Source organism: Schistocerca cancellata, chromosome 6, assembly GCF_023864275.1.
Source record: "Schistocerca cancellata isolate TAMUIC-IGC-003103 chromosome 6, iqSchCanc2.1, whole genome shotgun sequence".
Classification (NCBI taxonomy): Eukaryota; Metazoa; Arthropoda; class Insecta; order Orthoptera; family Acrididae; genus Schistocerca; species Schistocerca cancellata.
Genome location: NC_064631.1, coordinates 26,794,513 through 26,818,973, shown reverse-complemented (window position 1 = coordinate 26,818,973; position 24,461 = coordinate 26,794,513). Strand labels below are relative to the sequence as shown.

General features: G+C 45.4%; 1 pseudogene; it reads left to right on the top strand.

The window, feature by feature from the left end:
* The first annotated feature begins 6,207 nt into the window (after positions 1–6,207).
* LOC126089792 (5S ribosomal RNA) lies at positions 6,208–6,325 on the top strand (annotated as a pseudogene).
* Positions 6,326–24,461: the final 18,136 nt, after the last annotated feature.

Here is a 24,461-nt window from a genome sequence, read left to right as displayed (position 1 = left end):
AAGATGATAAGTATTTAATATGTGTGTACCCTTGAATTTCTTCGGATAAATTTACTTTTTGTTATATCCAACAGAGTAAAACATCATCTATTTACATTCAACAATACCAGAGAAGGAAAGTTGCTATTCACCATATAGCGGAGATGCTGAGTCACGATAGGCACCATAAAAAGATTCACATACTCATAGCTTTCGGCCATTAAGGCCTTTGTCAGGGTAGACACACACACACACACACACACACACATACACACACACACACACACACTCACGCAAACGCAACTTGCACACATGTCTGCAGTCTCAGAGAGCTGAAACTACTCTGCACTCAGACTGAAAGACTCGTTGACTGCATCTCTGTACTTCCAAGTGATGGTTTCTGATGCAGTGCTGCGACACACAGCGCCAATCTTGCACAGGTGGCAGTAAGCAAGTTCACTGAGTTGCTTGAAAAGTTTCCAACCATAACATTACCACCATGCTCCTTGAGAGAGGTAATTCATAATACCGTGCATTATATCAAAACGGCCAGTGGCTCATCAGTTTCGTGTCATCCTAGGTACTTAGCACCTCATCATCTCTTTACCAAGAGATCAGAAGACGACTTGATGCTCAGTGATGTTGTTATTCGCCCTTCCAGCACTCCATGGTCATCACCTCTCCATCCAGTTACCAAGACGTGTGCCACGAGATATCTGTGCAGTGATTATCATGCACTTAGTGCAAGGACCCTGCTGGACAGATGCCTGATACCCCTTTATAGAGATTACAGCTATGCTCTACGTGGTGCGAATATGTTTAGTGTGCTGAAGTGCACAAAAGCCTTTACACAAGTTTCTGTGGCAGACGAAGATATTCCGAAAACAGCCCTTATCGCGCCATTCGCATTATATGAGTATCTTCATAACATTTGTTTTATGCAACTCTGCTCAGTCTTGGCAAAGGTTCATTGGCTCTGTGTTGCAAGGAGTTTCGTCCTGTTTTGCGTAACTAGCCGGCCTCTGTGACCGAGCGGTTCTAGGCGCTTCAGTCTGGAGCCGCGCGACCGCTACGGTCGCAGGTTCGAATCCTGCCTCGGGCATGGATGTGTGTGATGCCCTTAGGTTAGTTTAGGTTTAAGTAGTTCTAAGTTCTAGGGGACTGATGACCTCAGATGTTAAGTCCCATAGTCCTCAGAGCCATTTGAACCATTTTGAACCATTTTGCGTAACTAGATGACATCCTCGTTTTTTCCAGCTTCTACATAAAAGCACCAGCAACACTTGATGGATGTTTTCAAATACTCAGCGCAGCACATCGTGATGTTATGTACTGCAAAGTGTGTTTTGGTAAACCACAGAGCACCTTCTTAGGTCACCTAATTCCGTCAGAAGAGTCATTGCCGTTACCCGAGAAAGTAGAAAGCATCGTGAAGACCCCTTGTTCAGAAATCATCGAAGAATTACGGCGCTTCTTGGGAAGGCTGAATTTTTTTCTGGCGTTATCTGCCCACTTAGCTGAGTTGCGACAGCCACTGACTGTAGCACTTTCTGGACCTAAAAATAAGGAGTATTCACCGATCCAGTGGACGGACGGAATAAGCTCTGCTTTTGAGGCAGCGAAGCAAAGCGTAGTAAATGCTTTACCCCTGGTAGACCGCACATTGGACGCACCTCTTGCGTTGGTGGTTGGTGCTAGCCAGACTGCTGTCAGGGCAGTATTACAGCAGCTCGATGGTGCTTGGAAACCACTCACGTTCTTCTCACACAAGCTCTCCTCTTCACAACAAAAATGAAGCGCTTACGATCGTGAACTTCTTGCCGTCTACGAACCAATATTAAGTCCTTTCGCCCTTAGCTGGAAGCCTGAGAGAGTCTATAATATTTGCGGGTCACAGGCCGCTTGTCTACTCCTTTAGGCAGAACAACAAGTGTTCACTACGACAGCAGAAGTCTGTAGTTCCTTGTCCGTTTCAGTACTCCTATCGGCCTTATTTTAGGTATTGAGAACATAGTCGTCGACAGTCTGTCTCGAGTTAGCGGTGTAACAGTTGTTATTGGTTTCGTTCAACTTGCAAAGGCACGAGAATCTGATCAGAAGCTAGTGAATGGCGCATTGCACACCCTTCAGTTACAAGTAGTCGACGTTCATGGTTCAAACGTGAAGCTATGTAGCTACCCTTCAGGTGAAAAGTCTCTTCCTTTTCTGCCACCATGATTCCACAGACATACCTTTGACAACCTTCACAAACTACGTAGCAGCTCATCAACCCGCCTTCATTTAAAACGTTTCGTTTGGCCTAGTATGTAAAAGCATAGTCACGAGCACGTGAACCAGTTCGAGATTTTCCAGATACAACACACTTCACGCATGTGCACATTGACATAGTATGTCCACTCTCACTGTCAAATGATCAGCGCAGTTTATTAACTGCAACTGATAGTTTCATTCGTTGGCCAGAAGCCTTACCAGTCAACAACATATCTGCTGGAACCCTATCCTTCGCCTTCATACCAAATTGGATTTTGCGCTTCCTTTGACAGCTGCACTTTACTGTACTGGACTGCTGCTGGAAATTCGAATCGGAGTTATTTATTCAACTCAGTAAATTCTGCAGTGCTCTCCGTCACAGGACAACCAGCTACCACCCAACGAGCAACAACATCATCGAACGCCATCACCGTCCTTTAAAGGCTGCTCTAATGTGACACGACACTAGTTGGACAACTGCCTTACCCGTGGTCTTGTTTGGTATTACAGACCGAACTTGGATTCATCACCAGCAGAGCTTGTGTACGGTGAAGCATTGAAGCAATTCATCTGCCTGGAGACTTTGTCGACCCAAGTTCTGTACAAATACCCGACCAATACCAATCAAACTTCATTTGTCGCCTGAGGAAACATATTGCACGCATTCGCCCTCGTGAAGCGTCAAGACACAGAACGACACCTACTTACGTGCATAGTGGCAACGTGCACGCATCTTATTTTGGGAACGTATGGTGTCGTACCATACTACAACCCCCATTCACCGTCCCATATCAAGTCATCAAAGGAGGAACATAAACTCTGGATATGCTATTAAATGATAAGGCTACTATGGTCTCAACTAAGCGTGTAAAGCCTGCATAAATGTCTCCGGAAGTTTCGCCAACACTCGTGTCCGAAAATCTGCATCAGCGAGAAGAACAAGTGCGACTATCTGAAGCATACGCACCGCGCCGACGCCCCAGCGCGCTGTGTGTAAAGCCTTCAGTGATTGCTGTGGTGGAATATTATCGAAACATCTTTCACAAAACCAGAAGAAACTCTGGTCATCTTTGAAATCTGTTATTTTAGAACTAAAATTTGTGTACAGACACTCATGGATGACTCAAGAAGAATTGGAATTGAGGGTGGTAAAGCAAAAGGAGAAATCCTTAACTCTGTTTTCAATTGTTCCTTTACAAAGGAAAACCCAGGCGCGTTGCCCCCAATTTAATTGCCGGCCGGGGTGACCAAGCGGTTCTAGGCGCTTCAGTTTGGAACCGCGCGACCGCTACGGTCGCAGGTTCGACCCTGCCTCGGGCATGGATGTGTGTGATATCCTTAGGTTAGTTAGGTTTAAGTAGTTCTAAGTTCTAGGGAGCTGATGACCTCAGATGTTAAGTCCCATAATGCTCAGAGACATTTGAACCATTTTTGAACCCAATTTAATTCCCGTACCACTGCAGAGATGGGTGACGTAGATATTGTGGCACCTCTTTTCTGGATTTAAGTTATTTTTTGTATTTTTATGCATGTTTCCTCTCTTAAGAGTGAGAAATTATAATTAATAAAGAGGTCGAGTGCCTGAGTTAGTAAAGCAACAAAGCAAAGACTTGTAAGTTAACCAGAGACATGATGCAGAATACGTCATAACAGGCTTAAATTGTTTCTTTTGTAAAAGTATATATGTGACGAAACAGTGTAAAATCATTGGAGACTGCTATTCTTAAGGTTAGTTGCTGATTCACGTAAGTGTATTCAAGGTGAAAATGAAAATTCATTGCAAAGTATTACTAAGAGTCTTGTGCGTTATTTAGATATCCTGAGTCATGTTTCAGTTTCAGATAAGTAGTAAAAGTGGAATTCAGCATTGCAATAATCGAAGCTTTAGGGGGAAGAATTTTTGGTTGGCTTCACCGACAATTAGTAAGTCAATTTTATCCGTAATTTTAACACAGGGGACACGGTGATTATTCATTTCGTAATTTCAAAGCAATCTCACATGTCGAGGTTACTCGAACTTTGGTTGGCCGTCGACTTGTTGGGAATAAAAGGCAATAACTTTCATAATTTTGTGCACAAAAATACGCTGTGAAAGTATTTATTAGTATTCAGACTTTAGATACACTCCTGGAAATTGAAATAAGAACACCGTGAATTCATTGTCCCAGGAAGGGGAAACATTATTGACACATTCCTGGGGTCAGATACATCACATGAACACACTGACAGAACCACAGGCACATAGACACAGGCAACAGAGCATGCACAATGTCGGCACTAGTACAGTGTATATCCACCTTTCGCAGCAATGCAGGCTGCTATTCTCCCATGGAGACGATCGTAGAGATGCTGGATGTAGTCCTGTGGAACGGCTTGCCATGCCATTTCCACCTGGCGCCTCAGTTGGACCAGCGTTCGTGCTGGACGTGCAGACCGTGTGAGACGACGCTTCATCCAGTCCCAAACATGCTCAATGGGGGACAGATCCGGAGATCTTGTTGGCCAGGGTAGTTGACTTACACCTTCTAGAGCACGTTGGGTGGCACGGGATACATGCGGACGTGCATTGTCCTGTTGGAACAGCAAGTTCCCTTGCCGGTCTAGGAATGGTAGAACGGTGGGTTCGATGACGGTTTGGATGTACCGTGCACTATTCAGTGTCCCCTCGACGATCACCAGTGGTGTACGGCCAGTGTAGGAGATCGCTCCCCACACCATGATGCCGGGTGTTGGCCCTGTGTGCCTCGGTCGTATGCAGTCCTGATTGTGGTGCTCACCTGCACGGCGCCAAACACGCATACGACCATCATTGGCACCAAGGCAGAAGCGACTCTCATCGCTGAAGACGACACGTCTCCATTCGTCCCTCCATTCACGCCTGTCGCGACACCACTGAAGGCGAGCTGCACGATGTTGGGGCGTGAGCGGAAGACGGCCTAACGGTGTGCGGGACCGTAGCCCAGCTTCATGGAGACGGTTGCGAATGGTCCTCGCCGATACCCCAGGAGCAACAGTGTCCCTAATTTGCTGGGAAGTGGCGGTGCGGTTCCCTACGGCACTGCGTAGGATCCTACGGTCTTGGCGTGCATCCGTGCGTCGCTGCGGTCCGGTCCCAGGTCGACGGGCACGTGCACCTTCCGCCGACCACTGGCGACAACATCGATGTACTGTGGAGACCTCACGCCCCACGTGTTGAGCAATTCGGCGGTACGTCCACCCGGCCTCCCGCATGCCCACTATACGCCCTCGCTCAAAGTCCGTCAACTGCACATACGGTTCACGTCCACGCTGTCGCGGCATGCTACCAGTGTTAAAGACTGCGATGGAGCTCCGTATGCCACGGCAAACTGGCTGACACTGACGGCGGCGGTGCACAAATGCTGCGCAGCTAGCGCCATTCGACGGCCAACACCGCGGTTCCTGGTGTGTCCGCTGTGCCGTGCGTGTGATCATTGCTTGTACAGGCCTCTCGCAGTGTCCGGAGCAAGTATGGTGGGTCTGACACACCGGTGTCAATGTGTTCTTTTTTCCATTTCCAGGAGTGTATATATTTGACTCCACGAGTTTTATGATATCCAGAGATCATAATTATACGTAAAATAGTTTTCTGCGTCTCTTCCAAAGTCCGAAAGTCTTTCTACAGGTGAGACGGTGATTATTCGTTGCGTAATTTAAAAAAAATCCCACAAGCCGAAGTTACTCGAACTTCTGGCTGGGAGTGGACTTCCTAGGAATAAAGACAATAACTTTCGTAATTCACTGTACAAAAATACACTGTGAAAGAATTTATTAGTATACAGACTTCAGAAATATATTACTCCATCGAGACTTAAGATGTCCAGATATCACATTTATACCTAAAACTGTTTTGTGCTTCACGCAGGAAATTGATATAAATAAAATAGTCTCCCACCATGCAAAAAATTTAAGGAGTACTATATTAATATTTTAATTTTATTTAGTTACAATATTTATGTTGCCAACGGCCTTACCACAGTGGTAACACCGGTTGCCGTCAGATCACCGAAATTAAGCGCTGTTGGGCTGGGCTAGCACTTGGATGGGTGACCGTCCGGTGTGCCGAACGCTGTTGGCGAAGGGGGATACTCTCAGCCCTTGTGAGGGAAACTGAGGAGCTACTTGACTGAGAAGTAGCGGCTGCGGTCTCGGAAACTGATATACCGCTGGGAGAGCGGTGTGCTGACCACATGCCCCTCCATACCCGCATCCAGTGATGATGCCTCTGAGGTGAGGATGACACGGCGGCCAGTCAGTACCCTTGGGCCTTCATGGCCTGTTCAGGGTGAAGTTTAGTTTTTTTAGTTTTATAAAACTTATATCAGTGACAATGAGACACAACTGAAATAGTTAAAGCTGAACTAAGGTGTTGGGCATGATGGAGTCACTATCAGAACCTAAACGGAATTTGTGATTAAGTTATTCGCTCTTTTAACCACAATATGCCCAAGATCCCTCGACGAAAATCTGTGCCCCATGGTTGGAAGGAAGCACAGGTCACACCCTTCTACAAGAAGTTCAGCAGACGTGATTCATAAAACTACCGTCCAATACCCTTGATATCAAGCTTTTGTAGAACCTTAGAGGATATTCTATGCTCAAATGTAATGAGGAATTTTAGACAGAATGACTGTCTTCCTGCCAACAGCATGCACTACATAAGCATCGAAGATATGAGATCCAACTCGCAATTTTTTCACATGGCCTTCTGAAAGCCATGGATCAAAGCAATCAGGGAGATGCCGTGTTTCTTGGCTTCCAAAAGGCATTTGACTCAGTACCATACGCTTATTATCATAACATCATATAGAATATCAAGCGAGATTTGTGACTGAATTGGGGTTTTTTTGGTGGAGTGGAAAAAACGTGTTATCTTGTATGGTAAGTCGTCGACAGATGTAAAACTAACATCAGATGTGCCCCTGGAAAGTATATTGGGACCCCAGTTCACACTGTATGTTAATGTCCTTGTGACATTATTTATAGTAATGGCTCTGAGCGCTATGGGACTTAACATCTGAGGTCATCAGTCCCCAAGAACTTAGAACTACTTAAAACTAACTAACCTAAGGACATCACACACATCCATGCCCGAGGCAGGATTCGAACCTGCGACCGTAGCAGTCGCGCGGTTACGGACTGCAGCGCCTAGAATCCGCGTGGCCACCGTGGGCGGCATATTAATAGTAGCAACAGACTTTTTGCAGTTTATGCAGTTATCTCTCGGTTAGATTTCAAAGTGACGAAAAGATTGGTAACTTGCTTTAAATGCTTATAAACGTAATATGTTCAAAAAAAGAAAAAAAAAAAACGTAGCTGATATCCTATGTTTACAATATCTACGAGTCACAATTGGAATCGGTCAACTCCTACAAATACCAGGGCATAACAATTTGTAGGAATATAAATTGAACGATCGGATAATCACACGTCAGTCTAAGGTAAAGTTGGACTGCGGTTGATTGGTAGAATATTACGGAAATGCAATCAGCCTGCAAAGGAGATTGCATACAAAAATTTCGTGAGACCCATCCTTGAATATTGCACGGATGTGTGGACCCATATCAAACAGGACTAACAGGGGGTACTGAGTGAATACAAAGAAGGGCAGTACGGATGGTCACAGATTTTACTTGAACCATGGGAGAGTGCTACGAAGATGCTGAAAGAACTGAACTACCAATGCGTGAAGATGGGCGCCAACTATCCCGTGAGAGCCTACTTAGGAAGTTTCTAGAACCAACTTTAAGTCACGAATCTACAAGTATACCACAGACCGCTAACTATCTATTCCATAGGGTTTGCGAAGACAAAATGACACTAATTAAAGCGTGCAGGCAATTATTCTTCCCACACTTCGTACGTGAATGAAATGCGGTAAGACGTTAATAGCTGGCACAACTGGACGTCCTTCCTGCCACGCACTTCACACTGGTTTGCAGAGAACAGCAGTAAATGTAGAAAGAGGTTTTTCAAGTCGACGTGTTTTCTTCGAGCACGGTGTACAACTTCGTAACTTAGTGCAAAGGCGTTGCTAGTCTATATTGTCACAAGACGCTCTTGTTGGTTTTTCACTTGGTTTTACATACAATTCACGGAGCAATCCTTAAAGGTATATTTCTTGTTGCAATGCTGTTGATAGGGTAATACATACGGCTCCGATAGTTGACAGAGAAACCGTTTTTTGCCGTTATGAACTCCGCGAAATTTCTGCGCCACCTAAGTTAAAAATATAGGCCGTCGTCGATCGCTGTTGACCGTGACCTGACGCATAATCTGAAACTCAGAAGCGTTAAATGCTGGTTGTTCCACATTTTTTTCGAATGTTAGTCCTACCCTGAGTGTGCTTTTGACTTATCTCATAATTCGTTTAACGGCTTGCGAGTGGACTCTTCAATAACTGGAGCTGAATGTACCTACAACCCTCACAGCATATGCAATGTCCGGTCGTGTGTCTTGAGGCAAATATAGGAGTGACCCAACGCCTAGGTGATGTGGAGTGGGACGTAACACAAGTGCTTCCTCATTTATCACTTTGTCTTCACAATTTTGTAGCTTCAAACTAAGTTCGAGTGGATGCACCCTGTGGTTATTATAACTGAAGTACATATGCTCACGGAGGTCCAGCGTGGGCTATAATTATCGTATGGCAGCGAAACTTGGTAGGTATGCAAATTTGGTAATGCAGAACCAATTTCCGCTGGAAAAAATTAGTTCCAATTTTGCCCACAAAGTGCAAATCTGGCGCTGTACACTGTTTCTATGATCATATGACATCCACGCTCTCATTTGGCAAGCCAGAGCGTGAGTGAACAGTATGGCTGTCGAGAAGAGAGAGATTTCGACAAGATAATGCAGTTCGAAAACACGAAAACCACGCTGTGCAAGAGCATGAACGGACTCCTGGATGGCAACAACAATGGGATGGCGTGGGTAGCACTGGTCAAGAGCCTGGAGACTACTGAGAGAGTCGCTGCAAATGACAAAAGACTCGCCAGTGCTGGTACGAATCCGCTCAAGTGCACGAAAAATGGCTGTTAGCTCTGCGGTGTAGACACTGCAGCCGTCCGGCAAGGAGCGCTGGTCTACATAGTCCGCATGAGCGTAAGCGTACCCCACACGGCCATCAACCATCGAGCCATCTGTATAGATAGCCTCCGAGTCGCGGGATGCGTCGAGGAGAGCAAGAAATTGGCGGCGCAAGACTGCAGGAGGAACTGAATCCTTTTGCCATTGTGAGAGGTCCACGGCCGACGAATACACGAAGGTGGTGTATGTGGGTGGACCTGAAAAGCAGATGGAAGAGGCAAAGACTCGAGGTCACTAAGAAGTGACCGAACACGGATCCCAATGGCATGGCCTGATCGAGGCCGCCGGTGTGGGGTGTGGACTGCCGCATGAGCGAAAAGGAGACGGTAGTTAGGGTGACGGGGAGAACAACGGACGTGGGCAGCATAGTCGGCTAACAATTGTTGACGCCGAATACGAAGCGGAGGAACCACAGCCTCAGCAAGGAGGCTATTAACAGGGCTGGTGCGGAATGCTCCTGTCGCCTGTCGAACCCCACAGTGGTGAACGGGGTCCAGCAGTTGCAACGCCGAGGGCGACGCTGAGCCATATGCCACACTCCCATAATCAAGCCGGGACAGCACAAGGGCTTTGTAGAGCTGCAGCAGCGTATTACGATCTGCACCCCAAGTTGTGTTGCTGAGGCAGCGAAGGGCATTCAGATGCTGCCAGCACTGACGCTTGAGTTGACGAATATGTGGAATCCAAGTAAGCCGGGCATCGAACAGCAATCCCAGAAAACGGTAAGGGTCAACAACCCTGAGCATGGCATCCTGAAATAGAGCTCAGGGTGGGGATGGACAGTTCGACGCCGACAAAAGTGAATAACACAAGTCTTCGCAGGAGAAAATTGAAACCCATGGGCTAGGGCCCACGCCTGCGCCTTGCGAATGGCTCCCTGCAACCTACGTTCTGCAACACTAATGGTGGAAGAGTTGAAAAAGATGCAGAAATCGTCAGCATATAACGTGGGTGAGACAGACGACCCTACTGCTGCTGCAAGGCCATTAATGGCCACAAGGAAAAGGGGCACGCTCAATACAGAGCCCTGTGGAACGCCGTTCTCCTGGATATGAAGTGAACTATGGGATCTGCCAATTAAAACGCGGAATGTCCGAAGAAATAAAAAATTCTGAATAAAAATGGGGAGAGAGCCCCGGAGACCCCACCCATGCAACGTGACGAGAATATGGTACCGCCACGTCGTGTCATATGCTCTGGAGAGGTCGAAAAAGACGGAGACGAGGTGTTGGCGCCTGGAAAAAGCAGTGCGGATTGCAGACTCAAGAAAGACCAAAGCATCGGCGGTGGAACGGCCCTGACGGAAGCCACTTTGGCACGGAGCCCGAAGACCCCGAGACTCGAGCAGCCAACACAGCCGTCGACTCACCATACGTTCCAATAGCTTGCACAGAGTATTTGCCAAGCTGATGGGCCGATAGCTATCCACATTAAGCGGGTCCTTACCAGGCTTCAGCACCGGAATGACGGTACTCTCCCGCCACTGCGACGGAAAGACACCATCGCTCCATATGCGGTTGAAGATGGCAAGAACACACCGCTGACAGTCCGGGGACAGGTGTTTGATCATCTGATTGTGGATGCCATCTGGCCCAGAGGCTGTATCGGGGCACTGTGCCAGGGCGCTTTGAAGTTCCCACAAACTAAATGGGGTGTTATACGCCTCAGGGTGGCGAGAAGTAAAAGAAAGCCGTTTGCATTCCTCCTGGCGTTTTAGCGCGCGGAACGCGGGCGGGTAATTCCCCGACGCAGAGGCCCGAACATAGTGCTGGGCGAAATGCTCGGCGATTGCATCGGCATCGGTGGATACCGCCCCGTTGATGGTAAGCCCTGCGACACCTGTAGAGTGCTGCAATCCAAAGATGCGCCGAATCTTCATCCACACCTGGGAGGGTGAAGTACGGGAACCAATGGTGGAAACGTACCTCTCCCAGCACTCCTGTTTCCGCCTTTTGATGAGCCGCCGTGCCTGAGCTCGGAGACGTTTGAAAAAAATTAGGTTCTCCAAAGACGGGTGTGACGAGGCACACTGTATACTACAGGGTGCAGTGAACACACAAAACTGCCGAATTTGGGGTACTGTTAAACCGCGTATTATGCACGAAGAGCCAGTTCACTCTCCGTATGGTGACTATGTCTCATGAATTCAAAAGCACCTTTTGTTCTCTGTCCGTTCTTCCTTGAAGACAATATACCTAGAGGGCCTGTCAGTTTAGCGAGGCCTCCTTGTTCAGCATGTGATTCCTACTTCAGAAGAGCACAACTGTATGGGGCAACACCTCATATCACTCACCCAATGAAAGAAATGCTTAATACAACTTCCCATGTGTTATCTCCAGCGTAGCCTGCAAGATCGCCTGACCTGAACCCACGTGCCTTTGGCTCTGGGGATGTCTAAAAGAGCGTCTTTGCCAGGGACACGTTCAGCCTCTACCTGACGTGAAGACCAATATACTGCAACACTTTGCTCAGATTCCACCGAAACCACTGTGAGCAACTGTTGGCCACGTCGCTTTACGGTTGCACCATCTCGTCGACGTCTCTGATGCTCACACTGAACAAACTGGATAAGTGGTGGCTTACAATAAAATCAACGTTATATCTTTCTCGCTTGTTTGACAATTTCTGCCCACGACGTATTCCAACGTATGGAAATATTTCTATAAATGTGTATTGCACTCACAGTGCCAAATTTGCGCTTGCTGGCCAAAATCAGAACTCTTTTTTTTTCAGCATAATTCGGTTCCACATTAGCGCATTAGCACATCTACGACCTCTCTGAGTAGTCGCACTTTAATTATAACCACTCGGTACAACCGGATTGCTATCTTACATACCAAATGTCTTGAATGCGTTCGGTACATGTTTGCTGTGATTGATGCTCATCGTACCTTGTTTCCTATCACCTTTTGTTTTTATGCCAAAACACCGACTGTGTTCGCCAATATCTCTTAGCATAAATTGATTCATTAATTCTGTCTTCATTTCTTTCGGCGACCTATTATTTCTGTGCGTGGAGATGTTCAAGTCATCTACATAAACGGCCAGAATGAATATATTTTGCTTCTCAGTTCTGTATGGATGATATTTTGACTTCTTTAGGATCATTTTACGCTATGTTATATCTAAATTCTGGTACCAAGCGTGTGACACCTGTTTCAGACAATAAACAGTTTTTTTTAATTCGTATACCGTCGTCTCATACCTCTTTTCCACGTATTCTTTGGGTTGAAAAATGTAAACTTCTTCATCTAGATCACCATAGAGGAACATAGTTAGAACATCCGGGTATTCAGTGTCAAGATGAAACTTAGTTGCTAAAGCTAAGAGGATTCTAAGTGAAGAACGCGCGATAACGTTTCATCAAAGTCCACTTTTGGTATCTGGGAACAACTTTCAATGTCAAAACGAGCCTTATAACGTCCAATTTCATCATCTGGCGTTTTCTCTGCCATCGAATACCCGTTTAGAATTGACTCTGCGTGGTAAATCAACCAAGTAGAAATCCCATTTTCAAATAATGAATTATATTCAACATTTAAGGCTTCTTTCCATTTTTCGCAATCGTCACAGGTAATTGCTTCTGTACGAGAATTTATCACATGAACATCACCAAAACAAGCAAAATTACCATTCAAATATTTTTTCTTTGGCGCGATGATTTTCTAATAATTGTCTGGATGGGATCTGCACCGATATTTGATGAACACTGTACATACCTACGTTGTCTTTCACTGTCTTCTGAGGAAAAGAAATTTGTTAACATCGAATGTAGATTTGAGGTTAGGAAGTCTTTTCTGAAGGCATGGAGTGTAGTCTGTACAAAGTGATACGTGGACTACAAAGAGTTCAAACAAGAAGAGAATACAAGGTTTTGAAATGTGGCGGTACGGGAGAATCCTGAAGATTAGTTGGATAGATTATGTAACCAATGAGGAAATACTGAACAGAACTGGGGAGAAAGAAATTTGCGCCGAAACATGGTTAACAGTATGCATTCCGAGATTTCAACGGATCACCACTTAAAGTACTGGAGGGAAGTTTGGGGGTGGGCCTAAAAGTTGTAGAGGGACACCGAGAAATGAATACAGTGAGCAGGTTGAAAATAACGTAGGTTACAGTAGTTATTCGGAGATGAAGAGGTTTGCGCCGGGTGGAGTAGCGAGGAGAACTGCATCAAACCAGTCTTAGGACTGAAGACCAGAACAACAACACAGGGAAATAGGAAAAACATCATCAGCTAAGTTACTAAGCGGACGAAAGGGTGTGATGAGTGGCCGTGACAGACGGTCATTGAAGAGGATTATGACAAAAAATAAAAAGGGCGACAGCTGCGAAAGTCAATACAGAACTGAATGTTGCGCTCGCGAACTCTATGAGCACCAAAGCAATGTCAAGGAGGCTCCATAAGCATGTTTGCAGGGCGAGTTGGAATTCCAAAACCACTCATTGAATGTGTGGATGGATGGATGGAGAGGGTTTTAAGGGCGCACGACGGCAAGGTCTTGAGCGCCCGCTCAGCAGTAAAACATGGACAAATCAGGAAGAAAGTGGTAGACGGAGCTAAAGCAATATAGCAGATGGTAGTGGCTGGCTGACCGCAAGGAGAAGGGGAGGAGCCAGCCATTCTGCAATACACTAAAACCTCCAGCCTAAAAGTTTAGGCCAGAGTCCAGACACATCACAAAACTTTAAAACCCCAGACACACATGTCTCATCATTAGCTAAAACACAGGGCAGATCCCCATCAACTTGTGCTTCTGCCCTTGCATCACGGTATAAAGTGCAGTCTGTTAAAATTATTGATGCAAATACCTGCAACAGGAAAACGTAATGGCGAGGCCATGAAACCTGGACTATGGAGCAATGGAAGAAAGTCATTTGGTCGGATGAGACTTGTTGCAGACTGTTTCCAACTTCTGGCCGAGTTTACGTCTCGAGAGTGAAACATGGCAGGAGTTCAGTGATAATTTTGACGGCCATATTGTGATACTCCATGGCCCCTTGGTGCCACTGCAAGGTAGCATTAGGGCCAAGGATTATGTGACCATCTTGGTTGATCATGTGCATCCCATGGTACAAACGCGATTCCCAATGGTGCTGCTGTGTTCCAGACGACAAGGCCCCAGTTCACACAGCTCGTGTCGTCCAGGACTGGTTTTGTGAGCGCGAGGATCAACTGTTGCATCTCCCCTGGCTACCACAGTCACATGATCTTGGTACTATTGAGCCTTTGTGGTGTACTTTGGAGATAAGTGGGCGTGATAGGTCCATCATCGTTATCTCAACTTGCCATTGTATTGCAGGAGGAATGGTATAACATGCCCTTGAAAACCACCCAGGGTTTGTATTTTTCCACTCCAAGAGAACTGGAAGCTGTTTTGAGTGCGAACTGTTTTTCTACACCTTAGTAGCCATGGTGATGTGTTGTGCGTTTCCTCAATATAATTTCTTCCAGGAGTGCTAACCCCGCAAGACGTACAGGAGAAGTACTGTGATGTTTTGGAATGTAAAAGATGACGTACTGGCGGAAGTAAAGCTGTGAGGGTGGGTCGTGAGTCGTGCTTGGGTAGCAAAGTTCCCAGATTCAAGTCCCTTTGCGGCACACAGCTTTAACCTGCCAGTCAAATGGTTCGAATGGCTCTAAGCACTATGGGACTTAACATCTGAGGTCATCAGTTCCCTAGACTTAGAACTACTTAAACGTAACTAACCTAAGGACAGCACACACATCCATGCCCGAGGCAAGATTCGAACCTGCAGCAACCATAGCAGCAACGCGGTTCCGGACTGAAGTGCCTAGAACCGCTCGGCCACAACGGTCGGCCCTGCCAGTCAGTTTCACATCATTTTTGTTGTACATACGAGCACAATATACACGTCTCATTTGATTAACCGCTAGCAAGTTGTATACAAGGCCAGGAACATACACTACTTCATTAATAGTGATTTGCTTATTCTTATCATCATCGGTAACTGCGATTACCTCAACATTGTTGTTAACTGCTACTGTAACTGTTGTAATTGTAGTCGGTTCGAAATTGTTGGCGGGGTCGCTGTTAATCCTCATTTGTCTTATGCATTCGGAATCTACGTATCAGCCATCGCCGTGATAAATAAATGCAGCTACAGCCATCAATACATTTTCGTTTCCAGTTTTCTTTCTTTCTGAGAACTTGAAGAGTTGTTTGGATTCTTCTTAGTTCTGTTTACTCGATGTATCACCAATTTTCTGTCATTTATAACGTTTAAACGACCTGGAATTTCACGCATCGGCAGTGCCTGGGAGTTTCTGTGCGCCCCTGTAATCCAAGCTACTGGGAGGCCTTTGTGTGGGAGAGAGCTGTGGTTCATCTGCAGATTCGGCAGTTTCGTGAGCTCAAAAGCTTCCGCGGTGCCGTCGTCGACCACCACCACTTTGAACACGCAAGAAATACGGTAAATCACGCATAAAAGCGACAACAATTTATGCCACATAGATACTAGCGGCCTTGATTAATCAGTTTCTGAACAGGTGGTACAATTGGATGTGGAAAATTCACTAATCTCTTTCTGGGTCGATGCCCTATAGGATATTCAGTCTAATTCATCCTTCAATACTTGGTGATAATTTAAATTCGCCTTCACCATGCTGCCAAGAACACAGATAATCAAAACTATTTATTCCGTGCGCGACCGCTACGGTCGCAGGTTCGAATCCTGCCTCGGGCATGGATGTGTGTGATGTCTTTAGGTTAGTTAGGTTTAAGTAGTTCTAGGGGACTGATGACCTTAGAAGTTAAGTCCCATAGTGCTCAGAGCCACTATTTATTCCGTGGCAATTAAAAGGGAGATCAAAGATGAAAAGCAATAAACTACTATCTTCCAAGTTGTCAGCAAAGAAAAAGTATAGTTGTTCTCATCATCGCTATTCATCTATTTCTTCTAAAATCAGCTAATGCATCATCAAAACTTTCTGCCAGCTATGAATCCAGTCTTGGTAGGATTACGTCTGTAAATATTTTGAATGCAGAAGAAAATAATACGATTCCCTTATAAGTGTTGCAGATGGATAGATCTTTTTTCTCACACATTTGGTGAACTGGAACTTCATTCCAATCTTCTAGAATGTACTGCTCTCTGTTCGCCATTGGAATTTCTTTCAAACTGCGTAATTTACTAACTACATGGAGACAGGTTAAAACCAGTAATTATTAAAATGAGTGAGTTTGCTTCGTGTGACAAGCATCGTAATGGCTGATAATACGTAATCAACGCAACCTACTTGTGTATAGAGTTAACCGTTCAAATGAGTCTAGTTGCACTCTCAATAAGATTCCCACAATTGTGAAAATAACTGACAATTGGTGGTGGTGGTGGTGGTGGTGTGTTGGGGCTTATGGGCGCTCAACATCGAGGTCATCAGCGCCCTGACACACATTAAAAGGAACGAATGTGGACAGACCTAAGAAAACTAAAGCACACACTCAAAGAAAGCAGGAAAAGAAGGAAAGTGCTACATAACAAACTAAAACCTAAGGAAAGGGGAAACATAGCAACAAGAATGTCACAGGAAATTGTTATTGGCTGGCCACTTACATAAAATATGGGCGAGCTTGTCACACAGTGAGCAAATTAAAATCCTCTCCCTAAAATCTTTGTAAAAACATTTGACAGGGCACGGAACTTTAAAACTTTAACCACATTCGTCCGAGTGTTGCCTAAAAGAGATGGCAGGTCCGCTGGCAAGTCAGCCGCGACCCGCTGGTCAGAAAATAAAACGCAATCCAATAAAACGTGGCGCACAGTGACCTGGACGCCGCAAGCACCACACATTGGAGGGTCCTCTCGCCGGAGAAGGAAGCCATGCGTCATAGGGCTGTGGCCTATTCGAAGCCGAGTGAGGAGAACCTCGTCCCGTCGATGGGGCTGAAAGGAAGTACAACACACACGCGTTGTGGGCTTGACTATACGGAGCTTATTGTCAGTCACTTCCAGCCACTCATCCTCCCACCGACGCATGACCCGTGAGCTCAACAGCGAGGTGAGTGCGTGCAAGGGGATAGCACACTGAGATACTTGTGGGGCGAGACACGCCTCCTTGGCTGCGAGATCTGCCCTTTCATTCCCAGCAATGCCGACATGCCCCGGAACCCAGCAGAGAGCTACAACCTTCCCCAGTCGCTGTAGTCGGAGGAGGGCATCCTGGATGGTCTGGACAATTTTGTCTGCCGGATACAAACGTTGCAATGAGTGAAGGGCACTGAGTGAATCGGAACAGACAAGAAATTTAGGAGAGGAAGAATGTCTCATGTGCTCCAGTGCCCGCAAGATTGCAAACAATTCTGCATCAAAGACAGTAAAAGTCTGAGGCAGTCGGACCTTGAGGACACGATATTGAAAAACAACTGAGCAACCAACAGAATCCCCTTGTTTCGACCCATCCGTAAAAACAGCTACATAGTCGTGGTGCTCAGATAAAATGGCAGAAAATGCTGCATTAAAAACAGTGGCAGGAGTGCAATCTCTCTTGTACTGCAATAAATCTAAAATCACTCTGGGCCTCTTCAGTAACCGGGGTGGCAGGCGGTTAAAACCCTGGATTTGGTGTTGTACAGACTCCACACCGAGGGACTCTAGTACACGTTGCACACGGATCCCAAACGGCAACGTAGCCCGGGGACGGCGGGAAAAATGGCGGTCGAAGTAGTGAGGATATAAAGTGCAGACTGGCTAAAGCACGAAAAACATTCCTGAAAAAGAGGGATCTGTTAACATCTAATATAAATTTCAGTGTTAGGAAATCTTTTTCTGAATGTATTTTTCTGGGGTGTAGTCTTTTGCGGAAGTGAATAGTGAACGGTAAGCAGTTCTGACGTGAAGAAAATATAAACCTTTAAAACGTGGTGCAACAGAAGAATGTTGGAGATTAGATAAGTAGATTGAGGAACTAATGATGAAGTACTGAATGGAACTGGGGAAAAAATGAATGAGTGGCACAACGTGACTAAATGAAGGGGTCGGTTGATAGGACACATCCTGAGGCATGAAGGAATCGTTAGTTTGGTAATGGGCGGTGGTGCGTATGTGCGTGTGGAGGAGGAGGGACTGTAGAAGCAGACAAATAAGTGAATACACTAAGCAGGTTCGAACGGATGTAGGTTTCAATAGTTATTCAGAGCTGAAGAGGCTTGCACAAGATAGAGTGCATGGACAGTTGCATCAAATCAGTCTTCGAACTGAAGACCACAATAACAAGGCATGTGATGTGTTGTTTTGTATTCGTGACAATACATACTATATTCATGATGCCTTTTCGCCACAGTATTCAATGATTTCAAAGTTGTGCACGGCCAACCCCTAGATGGGATGAGCTCACACCCATGTTCATACGACTGGTTAACTGAAAATATTGTGGAGAACACGGTTAGGTCCTGCTGGTATAATCAGATAACTCAAAATACCTTGGTGTCACATTAGACAGAGAACTGACGTATCATAAGCACCTTTCCGTCATAGCTAAGAAGGTACGAACACGAGTGAACCAGGTTAGGAAGGCGGCAGTTAGCACATGGGAAACAAATACGTCAGTTCTCCGCAAAGCATCCGTAGCGTTGGTATACTCCGCAGCAGAATACTGTGTACGACTTTGGCTCCGTAGTGCCCATCTGAAGAAAGCTGACGTTTATTTGAATGAAGATAAGAGAACCATTTGCGACACAGTCGGACCTACACCTACATGCTGTCTGCCAATGCTACCAAACATCTACTCAGTTTCCCTTCGTAAAAAAGGCGCTCCCTGCAATCTTTGCTAGCAATTTTATAAAAATGAATCAATCGCGCTCCACGAAGATTTACTCTCACTTCCACGGAAAAACTCGACTCCCGAAGACCAGCATATGAAGGAGTCAAAATGCTCTCCACTCGGTTTGACCTCAATGCTGAAAGGAGTCGTGAGCGGCAAGCAATCGAAACCCGGAACCACAAGCTTATTGGAAACCCATCTGTCGAAGTTCCCAGTCGTTCATCATCCGAGGGAGGTGTGGACAGATATTTACAGACACCCGACTGGTGAAGGCATGTGCAGTTACCACATTTCACAAGAGAGGCTTTTGCACTGAAGTACGTGTGACTGTGGTGATATTCAGACAATGAGCCACATTGTGAATGAGTGTCCTAACAGGCGTTTCCCTGGTGGTATCAAGAGTCTGTAAGAAGTGCTTCACTGGATTAAGTCTTCCGACATTCGTGTATAGTCTGGACAGTTTACTGTTTATAAAGTGTGAAGAGTTGGACAGTTGTATTTTTAAATACGTTTTTACTTTGTTGTTGTAATGATGCAAACGTTTATAATAACAATTACTGATTGGCCTTTGTTGTCAGCCCTTTGGCATCTTTGAACATTCCAAATGATGTGCTGTACCTGTGACTATAAACTGTTGACAGAACCTACAAAAAAAAAAAAAAGCTTCAAATTGCTCTGAGCACTATGGGACTTAACATCTGAGGTCATCAGTCCCCTAGAACGTAGAACTACTTAAACCTAACTAACCTAAGGACATCACACACATCCATGCCCGAGGCAGGATTCCACTGAAGCACCTAGAACCGCTCGGCCACACCGGCAGGCGACAAAATCTAAGTACAAGGAAGATGGAATGTAATGAACTCTTGAGTTTTATCTCTCTCCATCGTGGCAATGATCCTGCATGGTAATTTGCCTTATTTAGAGATACATCATTAACTAACAAGCTTTTGTGTTGGCCATTTCCACAACAGCTGTATAGAAATTTCAGCAGTAAAAAGGAAACGTCTTTCGCATGCTGAAAGTTACAGATTTTCATTTAACTTGTGCACTCAGATGCCTTATTTGCAGGGCATCTTCAGTGGATGTAAGATTATGGTCCAAACCATTATTTGTAAGGTAAACGGCTTTATCTCGTGCGGCAGGCTGATTGAAAGCTTGCAGTTTTCTTTTTGATCACTGTTTTCGAAGTATAGCACTGTAACTGCTGTTTTCCGTTTCTCCTAAATCAAACTTTTTGCTTTTCCGAGCTTCATATACTGAAGAGAAGGAAATCCTTAAACAAAAGTGTACGGTTAATGAACAATTATTAAACGGTCAGTTCACTAGTAGGTACAAAAGTTATTAGGATTCAATGATGTCACTTTTAAAAAATTTTACTTAATTTTGGTCGTGTGTGTTCTTCTAAAGGCTTTCTATTTAGGTTTCACTGTTCCCCCCCCCCCCCCCCCCCCACTCCCCGGCCCGAAACTGATTCATTCTTAGACTATACGTCGGGTCGAGCTGGCACTTGTTTCAAGATGCTGTGACGCTGCGGTGGCATCTTGGCGTATTCTGTTTGAATGTGTATCCATCTTTGTGACTGATGTCCCTCCATGGCACCATTGCACATGTCCAAAAGAACAGGCACCACGTATGTACATAACTAAGGCGTGACGGCCAATGATGTCTTCAGCGGAGAAGCACACCAGGATCGAATTCTTATGGGAAACGGCAAAATGTCATGAGTAATGAGGATAATGGCCAGGGACACTTCACGGTAGTGTGTGGATAAGTTGAGAACTTGGATGTGGTGGGAGGCGTGCTAGTGTGGTCCGTGCAGCTGCGGTGACCTCTGCGTCCGGCTGGCTTGGTGGTCAGAGCATCTGCCGCAGTCCGCATCACACCCAGGTTACAATCCCGGTCCAGCACAGATTTTCAACTTTCGCCATTTATGTAAATCAGTGATTGCTTGCAGCCAATGCCTGTAATTCCTTTGTGTCTCAATTCTACTAGTATTGACTGTACCTGTTTTAAAATCCTGCATGAAGTTCATGGTCGGCAGTGTTGCGATCTTCCGTGTCTTCGGGTCTAGGCGTGTTCTTGGTGTTTGCGTGTCCCCCGTATTCATAAATTCGGCATTCATAACGATATCATCGTCGACCGCTTCTGGGAAGATTACGTCCTATTGTCTCTGTCATGAGCGACTTTGCTCGCCTTTTTTGAACTTTTTGCTTGTTCTCTGAAGTTTAGCTTCTAATTTTCATGTCTTCTCTGCCGTTTGTTTGCACGCTACGTGCTTCGGGTCTCGGGTCTGTGTTGCCATTTCTGGAGAGGCTCGTCTTGTTTGTTTTCGGCTTGCAGAGCTGTGGTTGTTCCTGCTGACGTTTAGTCTCTTTACTTTGTGACTGTGAGAATATCAGATGCGCAGCCCGGACGCTTAGCAGCTAACATAACAGTCGCGACACTACGCCCCTTTTTTTGCTGCCCACTGCGATTGCAGCGCACCAAGCGGCAGGAAGTTACATTCTTGAGTTCTTCGACATCTCGCGAAAGCGAATCGTAATTGTTAATGTTGGTCTGCAAAATAATTTTTACTAACGGGAGCGTCTGTAGCGCAACAAATTGGAACAACAACAAGAAAAGGATACCGGATTTGTCTTTTTTTTTTTTGGGGGGGGGGGGGGGGGTTCCTTACGACTCTAGGACGTGTGAACCGCTACATTACAGAACAGTTTATTTACAATTTCCTACAGGTATTTACTCGAGAATGTCGTGTTCTTTAAGAACAAAAAAAAAAAAAAAAATAAATAAATAAAAAAATAAAAAAAAATAAAAAAAAATAAAACTGGTAGCAAACAGCAGAAGACCTGACCTTTTGTAGAATGCAATACCTACATTATTGAACGTAGCAGATAAACTACCACATCTGTAGCTGAAAGAAAAAATCAGCCTGGCGTGATAACAAAAGAACAAAGTTGTTTCCCAACACAGAAGAAACCAGTTCCACAACTGTTGCTGCATCTGAGCCACAAAGGCAAGAATGCTTAGGACATTCACTTTTGAAACAAAAGTAATTACATTTACAAAAATATTTATGTATTAGAAAGTCGAATTACGTGTAAGACTAAGCGAAACATTAGGCTCCCTACAAAATTGTTGCGTGTCAAAGAAAGTGCCTGTCATAATAGGAACAAACAACAAAAGAAATATATTTTTCTCATGCATGAAATAAATGTTTATATTCCCTTGCTTTCAGCAGAGTAAGTTGCAGTTATACACATATTCGAAAGTATTTCTTGCGCCGGCTTGTGTGGCCGGGCGGTTCTAGGCGCTTCAGTCTGGAACCGCGCGACCGCTACGATCGCAGGATCGAATCCTGCCTCGGGCATGGATGTGTGTGATGTCCTTAGGTTAGTTAGGTTTAAGCAGTTCTAAGTTCTAGGGGACTAATGACCTCAGATGTTAAGTCCCATAGTGCTCAGAGCCATTTGAACCTTTTTTTTTTAAGTATTTCTTCATCATTAAGTTGTAGCTTAAGTCGCTGAATCAGAAAAATTCGGCTGTTTTTCCTGTGTTTCCTGGTCATTCATGTCTCTTGATAACGTACTAACGCTTGGAATGCAAAAGTGTTACAACTATTTCACTAATTAACTAGAAAAACAATTAAAAACGAACTTCAATTTTACGGCTGCTTTCTCGCCGTTTGGGACGTTAGTACTGCGAGACGGTAACAAACTCCACAGTAGTGAGTGTCGCGACTGTATATGTTGCACTGTGGTAGCAGTGTTCTGATTTTCCATCAGTCAGCTTTCCGCGCTCCTTTGTTTATTATTCGTAGTTTTGGGAACAAATGATTGTGGTTTGTCGCGTTTCCGGTCGAGCGAATTTGTTAATGCTTTCTGTGTCGGTAGGGCAATATTGCTGCCGTTGTTATTTACTTTTTATTGTCAAGATTTTTACAGATACATCGCTAGCGTTTGTAGCAATTTTCGCCTGAGAATATCAGCGCTCGTATCTTCACGCTCTTCACGCCGTCATCGACTCTAGAATTTATTTTGTGTCCGTTTTTCGCTGGTTACTTGCAAAACTGCGTGTAAATGGAAACTATAACTTTCGAATAAGTTCGGCTGTTATTTCGAAATTCCAACTGAAGACACGAAAATTCCACAGACCCGATCCAGCATTGCGACCTTGCTTATATCACCATTTGAAAGAATAAAGTCTGCACATCCCTCAGATTGAGATTATTCTAATAAAAGTTTCTTCATTCCATAATTTCGCAACGAAATTATGTTGTAAGCCGATTACCCGATAATGTTCCTGTGGTGTCACCGCCAGACACCACACTTGCTGGGTGGTAGCCTTTAAATCGGCTGCGGTCCGTTAATATACGTCGGACCCACGTGTCGCCACTATCAGCGATTGCAGACCGAGCGCCGCCACACGGCAGGTATAGAGAGACTTCCTAGCACTCGCCCCAGTTGTACAGCCGACTGTGCTAGCGATGGTTCACTGACAAAATACGTTCTCATTTGCCGAGACGATAGTTAGCGTAGCCTTCAGCTACGTCATTTGCTACGACCTAGCAAGGCGCCATTACCAGTTACTATTGATGATGTAAAACATGTACCGTCAAGAGCGATGTTCACCATTTATGGATTAAAGTTAAGTATTCCACAGCTACGTCCTTTTTTGCTAGTTTAATTTCCTTGACCTGTTCCAGACCTCACGCCAGCCTGCGTGAGCTAAAACGCGTGCTTTCGGCTTCCTCTCAAAAACGGGTTGGCTCCCTTGCCAATCCACAACATTTGGCGACGAGGCCAATCCGCGTTCGTATAGATATTGCCATGATTTACCTGTGTAATGGCTTCGCCACAATCTCCAGATGTACTGTCCGAATTTTATCGCCTACAGAATCAGCAGGCGCAGGCCTTACTGGATGCCCTTGGACAGCTCGTCCAGGGTCAACGTGCAATGCAAAATGATGCAGCAGCTGCCGCTCCACTGCTGACCCAGCCACAACACGCAGTTGCACCAACTTTTCGTCCTTTTGCTGCTGCACTGGAAAGCTGGACGGAGTGGTCACGCCAATCTGGATTCCATCTCGCCGCCTACAGAATTCAAGGTAACGAGCGACAGCCTTTCTTATTATCTTCCGTCGGGGTGACCACGTACCATGTGCTAGTCAAATTATTTCCCCGACGCGAAGTAGCAACTCTGTCCTGCGATGAAATTTTGTCTGCATTAGATGCATATTTCAAAGAATCAGTCAATGTATTTGCCAAACGGTATACCTTCCTTCGTACAAAACTTACGGCAGGTCAGACTAATCGGGAGTGGGTTGCAACCTTGCAAGGCC